Source organism: Corvus brachyrhynchos, unplaced genomic scaffold (genome assembly GCF_000691975.1).
Source record: "Corvus brachyrhynchos isolate BGI_N302 unplaced genomic scaffold, ASM69197v1 scaffold122, whole genome shotgun sequence".
NCBI lineage: Eukaryota > Metazoa > Chordata > Aves > Passeriformes > Corvidae > Corvus > Corvus brachyrhynchos.
In genome coordinates this window covers 142,576-150,449 of record NW_008236778.1, presented here as the reverse complement: position 1 = coordinate 150,449, position 7,874 = coordinate 142,576, and the positions used below count along the sequence as shown (strand labels likewise).

Genomic DNA, 7,874 nt, shown 5'->3' with positions numbered 1-7,874 from the left:
GTTTGGAGTGAGACAGGAGCTGCTCGGAGTTCGCAGTTTTGCTTCCTGCTCGCCGTGTGCGCCGAGCCCCGTCCGTCCCCCAGGGCAGCAGAGACCCCCTGTCCATCACCCCACAGAGCGGAGACCCCCTGTCCATCACCCCTCAGAGCAGAGACCCCTGTGTCCATCACCCCTCAGAGCAGAGACCCCCACTCCGCTGCCAGCGCGGCTGAGACCCACCAGACTCCGCCTGGCATTCTGTGCAGATTCCTGCCTCCGCTCCTCAGGACACTGCAGAGCCCCCTCCTTCATCGTCCCATCCAGCAGAGACCCCCACCTCAATCCAGCAGGACAAGGGAGACCCCTGTTCTGCTCTGGGGAGCAGAGACCCCCCCACCTCCATCCCCAGGGCAGCAGAGACCCCCTGCCACTTCACCTCGTGGAGTTTCTGAGCCTTTGGGGTCTCTGAAGCTTCACCCTGGGGCCTCTGGAGCATCCCGCACTCCAGAGACCCCTCAGCGTCACCACCCCGTGCTCTGGAGACCCCCAAGTCCAGCAGAGACCTCCACGACAACAGAGACCCCCATGTCCATCCCCCAGGGAGGGCAGCGGAGACCCCCCTCCTTCATCATCCCATACAGGGGAAACTCCTTCCTCCATTCCTCCAGAGACGCCGCCCCATGACCACCCCGAGCTCCCCAGACCTCCTCACCTTCACTGCCCCATACTTTGGAGACCCCCAAATTCAAGAGAGACCCCACCTCCACCCCCCAGGACACCAAAAACCCCCACCCTACCCATGTTTTTGCTGCCCAGGGTGGGTGCAGCACCTGTCCCTGGCCTCCCTGAAGCTCCTGGGGTTGGCACAGACCCCGCAGAGCCCCCTGGCAGTGCCCAGCCTGGGGGGTTTTCCACCCCCCACCCCCGGCACAGGCATTAAATGACCAAACAGCCAGAAATGATGAATTTATTTAGAGATAAACCTGACCCCCAAACCCTGGGAGCTCCTGGGGAAGCCCAACCCCTCCTGCAGGCACCGCATCCGTGCTGGATCTGGGGTGGCTCTGGGAAGCCATGAGGGGGGAGAGCAGGGAGGAGGAGCAGGGTTAAAAATTCCTCAAGGATCAGGGGCACAGAGCCCCAAACTGTCCCCTCATGTCACAGCCCTGTCACTGCCCTGGCCCTGTTTGGGGTGGGTGCTGAACCAGGGGGAAGCAGAGGTGTCCAACCTGCTGGGCAGGAGGAACACTCCAGAGCCCACGGGAAAGGAGATTCCAGAGGAGCATTCCACAATTTTTGTTGGTTTTGGGGGTGGCAGGGGAACATTCCACAGTTTTTGTTGGTTCTAGGGTGGTCAAACAAGCATTCTGTTGTTTTTGTTGGACTTGGGGTTGCCAGGGGAACATTCCATTGTCTGGCAGTTCAGGGGTTGCCAGGGGAATGTTCCACCCTTTTTGTCAGTTTTAGGATTTCCAGAGGAGCATTCCACTGGTTTTGTCGGTTCTGGAGATACCAGAGGAGAATTCCACCACTTTTTCAGTTCTAGGGTCACCACGGGATCATCCCACCATTTTTGTTGGCTCTAGGGTTGCCAGGGGAGCATTCCACCCTTTTCTCGGTTCTAGGATTTCCAGGGGAACATTCCACTGGTTTTGTCAGTTCTAGGGCTACCAGGGGAGAATTCCATTGTTTTTGTTGGTTCTAGGGTTGCTATGGGATCATCCCACTGGTTTTATTAGGTTCTAGGGTTGCCATGGGAGAAATTCCACCCTTTTTGCCAGTTCTAGGATTTCCAGGGGAGAATTCCCTTGTATTTGTTGGTTCTAGGGTTCCCAGGGGAGAATTCCCTCATTTCTCTCAGTTCTAGGGTTGCCATGGGATTGTTCCACCGCTTGTGTTGGCCCCACAGGGAAGGGTTTGGGGATCTCGTAGACAAATTCCCTGTCCCTCCAGGTGGGGATTCATTCCTGGGAGCCTGATGCTGCCTGAGGTCTGGAGGGATAAACACAAGATTCTGTGCAAGCCCCCTCTTCAGCATAGGGCATCCCAAACATCCTTTTTGTAGGAAATTTGGAATGTTCCAGGGACAGAAAGCAAAGTCTTCCTGATTCTGATGGGGAATGGGGGATAATTAGCAGGGAACTGCTTCTGAACTGTGTTTGCACACGTGGTCATTGCCAAAATCCCAGAAAGAGTTCCCTCACTGGGAACAACACCCTGCAGCAGTGACAGGCCAGGTGCACCTTGAGTGAGTGCCAGGGCTTGTGTCCTGCAGGGAATGGCACTAATTCCTCATTTTCCTCACCTTCCCGAGCACATTTGGCTGATTTTTTTCCTTTCTAAATGAGAATTTCTCTTTTTGCAGGGGAACAGGAATCCTCACACTCCTCACCTCACGGGCAGTGCACTTGAGGGTGACCTGGTGAGATAAGAGGGGAGCTGAAGGTTTGGGAAGATTATGGAAGCGATGGAAATTCTGGAAAAGCTGAAAGGAGCTGCAGGACCTTCTGAAAAAGAAACCGAGGGAGACCAAAAATGCAGCTGAGAGACACAAGGAGCTCTGTGTCCTCCTCACACAGGTGAGGTGATGAACAGAGCTCGTCCCACACAGGTGGGGACAACTCTGGTGCCTGAATTCAGGGGGTCCCAGGAGTCACCTGCCCTGGCCTGGGGGGTACCTGAACCCCAGGGGTACCTGAACCTGAGGGTTGTGGCACTCTGGGGTTCCCAGACACAGCAGCAGGAGGAGAACACACCTGGTAACACCAAGGATCTACTCCTGAGCTCTTCCACACTCCTGTCTAGGGAAGAGGAGCTCCAGCCCTTCCCAGTGGAACCACAGCTAAACTGGAATCTCAGTTTTCTCGCTGCCTCTGTCCCAAAATGCAAATGAAGATATTTCATTCCCCATCTGCTGAAGGCACAAGTGATCTCTGCAGAATCTGCCCTTTCTCCCCTCATTCCTACCCAATTTTCCTTTGGGTGTGTCCCATGCTCACTGCCCACGTATTTTCTCTTTTTCTGAATAATTTTCTGGCCTTTCCCCCCTGGATGTGATGGACATGACACCTCTGCCATGATGAACATGTGGGCAGAACTTCCAGCACCACCAGGGCCTGGCTCTCCACACAGGCTGAGCATTTCCAGCATTTGCATGGACACCACAAGGAGAACAAGAAACAAGCCAAGCCCAGTGATGGACTGGTTTTCCACTGGAGACCAGAAATCCAGTCAATGGGAGGGTATCCTGGGGCTGGCAACTGTGCAGAGAGCATGGAGTCATGGAATGGTTTGGGTTGGGAGGGATCTTAAAGTTTGTTCTGTCCCACCCCTGCCATGGCAGGGACACCTTTCACTATCCCAGGGTGCTCCAAGCCCCGTCCAACCCGGCCTTGGTCACTTCCAGGGATGGGACATCCATGGAATAATCTGTGCCAGGGCCTCCCCACCCTCACAAGGAACAATTTCTTCCCAATATCCCATCTAACCCTGCCCTCTGGCAGTTTAAAACCATTTCAGAGTACAGAGGTCCGGGTGGGGAGCATTGGGTTACCCAAATTTACCAAGGTGGACATTCAGGTCAGAGACCTACACTTCTTTGGCCCCACCTGTGAAAAAAATGACCCCATTTATCCCAGGAAACGCCACCAGAAGCTTCTGACCCACTGCCCTCCAGCCGGGCCCTACTGGAGAGACCAGAACTCCCATTAAGAAGAAGGTATCAAATCTGGGACAGCACTGGGGGGACACGTGGGGTTAAAACACCTGCTTGGAGGAGATACCAAAGGGAACGAGGGAAGGGGGAGATGATGGAGGAGAAATGATGGAGAAGGGAGCACAGGGATGTTGCATCCATCAGCCGTGCTGGGAAAAGTCGTTCCCTCCCCATGCAAACCCTCGGGGGCGTTATAAATGTAACGGATCGGGACCTGGGAGGGAAATGGCACTAAAATAAAACAGACACCTGCCTGGAGATCATCTCTGCCGGGACTCGAACCCGGAACCTCTGGATTAGAAGTCCAGCGCGCTCGTCCATTGCGCCACAGAGACCTCACCGTGAGGGGAGCGTCGGCTCCAGAACTGAAAAATCCACAGCGCCGCAGGGTCCGGCACCCACCGGCACCTCCCCGGCACGGCAGCACCTCCAGCGTCCCCTCCTTCCGCAGGGACGCGGCAAGAATAATCCTGGGGATGATCCATATCTCGCTCGGCAGCAGGGACGCAGCAAAAACCTGGATGCAGGCTGGTATCCGCCTCTCTGGCAACCTTTCCGCAGCATCCCCGGCGCTCGGCTGAGGGCAGAGCTAAATCCTGGAGCAGAGTTCATTGCTGCATCTCCCTCAGCATCATCAGCACAGCATCCTCCTCGCTGCAGAAGCCAAGGGATAAAGATGAAAGAGGATTTAGCTCAGAGCACTGACAATGGTGAGGGGAGCTCTGCTTGTCGGGGTGAAAAAACGCCAAAAACCTGAGGTTTGAGCAGAGAAATGAAAGGAAAAGCAGCTACCGTGGGTTCCCTTTCAGCAAGCTGTCAATCAAGGCTTTAATGAAGAAACACTGTGCCTCTTCTGTTGGGGAAAAAAATGAAGACAATATCAAAACAACAGGAAAGGTCCATTTACAGCCACTGACCTATTAACAATTGATCAAACTCTGTCACAGAGCCCTGGCCGGGAACGAGCACATTTGGAATCCCTGAACGGCACAAATTTCAGGCTGCTGTTTGCTCCCAAGCACGCCCTCGATTCCCGTGAAAGGGGAGATGTTAAGTGCAATCCAAGACAAGGAATTCCCTGACACGAGGAGCTTTTGCCTCGGGGTCAATGCGACCTGAAGATCCAACCTCAGGCAGCTCTTGCTGGCGGAGAAGAGCCCAGAGCAGGAATAAAACAAGAGGAGATTCACCCCGCAGTGGAACCACGGTCAGAAGCTCAGAACTGAGGAGAAACCCCCCCAAACACCCATGTTTAGAGGGTGAAGATCACACCACGTGGGTTCCACCTGCACAGGACAAGCTCCTGCTGCATCCCTGCTTTCCTCAGTGCCTGTCCTTCCTGCCTCGGCCTGGGGCACCTCTGTGCTCAAGGCTAAAATCCCAGAGAATCAATCCTGAGCCAAATCCCTGCCTCCCTCCTGGGCTGGCAAGGACCTGACTTTTGCCCAGACTGGGCTGTGAAGTTGTGTGGTGCTGAAGAGAAGAGGCACAGCACTGACAACCTCAGCACACCTAATGCAAACCCAAAGGATTTGGTTTTCCTTGTACTCATGGAAAGCTTCACGGTTGTCTTGACAAGTAAAATCCACCTTGGAATGGTGAAAGAAGGCAGGGGTTGAAATTCTATCAGAAAAACCCTTCCTGCTGCGAACGATAACCCACTAAATTGATAATCCTTGAAAGAAATCCCTCTGTGAACCAGCTGTGATCACACTGGAGAAAACTGGGACCTGGAGAAAACTCAAAGTCCAGAAAACACCCATCTGCAGGGTGAGCAAAGGCTGTGCCTAAAAATGTCATAGAAAAAAATCTTAGACAAAGGAATAAAGCACTAAAGGAAGAAGAAAAATCTCCCACAGCCTGTGACTGTGTGCTCCTTCATTCTGGGGGATGAAGACACCAGCTTTCAACATGATTTTGGGAGGCTGCACCTCAAAAGTGCCTGCTTTGAAGTCACCAGCAAGCAGAAAATCTGGAGATGATTAATTAAATAGCACAAAACTCTCAGAAGAATGGCTGTGGCTTTATGGGCAGCCACATCCCCGGAATCAGAGGTTTGAAGGAACCCTCATTCCTCCTGCCTGGAGCTCCCCTCAGCCCTAATTGCACCAAACCTGGGAAAGGACCAGGAGTCTGAGCATGGCCTGATGAAAATGGGGAGAGAACCAGGGGCTGCAGGGATGTGCCAGAGGAGCAGCAGCACTGCCAGGAGAGCACCAGAGCCTCATCCTCATCCCAACACGCAGCTCTGGAGGCCTGGGGGCACCTGCCAGGTGTTTCTGTACCTTCAATAACCCAGTCAGTCTTCCCTGAGGTCCCAACTGTCCCTCTGCTCCTTCCAGGTGTGACAAATTTGGGAAGCAGAGACTGAAGGGAGCAGCACAAGGCTGGTTTTGGTGCTGGCGGAGGCCAGTGCATCCCATTCTGTGGGAGGAGCATGTCCTGAGCCAGAACATCCCTGTTTGGACACAGAGAGGGAAGGGACGTGTCCCCAGCACACAGAAACGTGTCAGGAGTGAAAAAGCTGCTGATTGTCCCCCTGCTCATCCCTGGTCACTTCCCAGCCTCAAATCATTTGTTGCAGACAGGAAGAACAGGAGCCACGAGCAAGGATGCAGTGGCCCAGAGTGAACCCAGAGAATTTACCACCTAATAAACAGCTGGGAAAGGCCTTTGGGAAGACAAAACTCTGAACAATTTTATGACTGATGGAGCTTTAAGACCCACTTCACCTGAAGCTGCTCCAGGGCAGCATCAGCAGTGCCAGGAGACCCAGAAATCCTCTGCACACCCAAAGAAACAGCGACAGGAAATCCCTATCACAGCTTGGACTGCTTTGTGGTATCCACAGAGAAAGGTTTTATAAATAAATATAAATACAACCACAAGGCTTTATTGGTACAAGCACCCAGTTCCCCAATAAAAATTCTCTAAGAGCCACCAAAGAGCCAGAGCCAGCAAGCAGAGGGTAAAGCTGTGTGATTCAGGCCAAAAATCTACTAATAAATGTGTGATGGTGAAGGTTCTTCCCCAATTCCTTGCAATAGGTATATTCTTATTTTTTCCCTAAATTTGTAATGCCTTTTTCTTCCTTTGCAAGCCATTTCAGAAGCACCCAAAAGGCAGCCAGGTGTCTTGTTCTGGGTTTGACCATCATATCATACGTATTTTCAAACTCTCCAGTGCCTGAACCTTGCTTAGTCTTTGGGACTGGGCTCATCTAAAAAACATTTATCAGTAACTCCTGCATTTTGCTCCCTTGATAACGATCACGTGAGATACAGACACAATTTTGGGAGCTTTTGCCATCAGTGTCATGAGCTGGTGTCGGTGGCTGTGCCGAAACTTGCTGGGCAAGTGGTTGATTTTCTACCTTTTGACTACTTTTCTGAGCATGTGGTCTTTTGAAAAGCACCTCGAGTGCCTCACACAAATGATTTGTGTGTGTTTTGCTGGACATTAATCCCCGGAGGGGATATTTTTGCATCGCGAGTTGAAGCAAAAACTGTCAGGGATAAAAGCAGTGGAGAGAGGCTGATGTTTTCTGATGTTTTGGGGGAGTTGGTTGGATCCCAGCCACAAACTGGAAAATTATAAACGGGCACTGGCCCTGCTCAAGGAATCGAGGGATGGTTTGGGTGGGAAGGGAGCCAGGATCACCATGGGAAGGGACACTTTCCATTGTCCCAGGCTGCTCCAAGCCCCATCCAACCCGGCCTTGGACACTTCCAGGGACGGGGCAGCCATGGAATAACCTGTGCCAGGCCTTCCCCGCCCTCACAGGGAGGAATTTCTTCCCAAAATCCCACCTAAACCTCCCCTCCCTCAGCTTAAAGCCATCCCCCTTTGTCCCACACTCCATGCCCTTTCCCAAAGTCTCTCTCCAGCGCTCTTGGAGCCCCTTTAAGCGCTGGAAAAAAAGTCCCTTCCAACCCCTGCCACCTTCTAATCTCAATATTTCAGCTCTCGCCTGTTTCCCTTAAAAAAATCCCCTCACTCGGGGTGGTTTTTTGCTCCCCCGCACCCCCTGTCCCGCGCAGGCCGCGCCTCACCCCGAGGGCTCGCTGCTCTCCGGCGCCTTTCCGTCCGTCCCCTCGCTGCTTCCCGGCGTTTCTTCCCCGGCGTTTCTTCCCCGGCGTTTCTTCCCCGGTGTTCCCCGGAGCAGGACGGGGGTTCTGGA

The 7,874-nt window shown here is 53.3% G+C and overlaps 1 non-coding gene across 1 annotated transcript; it reads right to left on the bottom strand.

Annotated features, from left to right (window-relative positions):
* Positions 1-3,955: 3,955 nt before the first annotated feature.
* Positions 3,956-4,029, bottom strand: TRNAR-UCU. Its single transcript has one exon. It is a non-coding gene; the product is annotated as a tRNA-Arg (tRNA).
* Between the last annotated feature and the right edge of the window lie 3,845 nt (positions 4,030-7,874).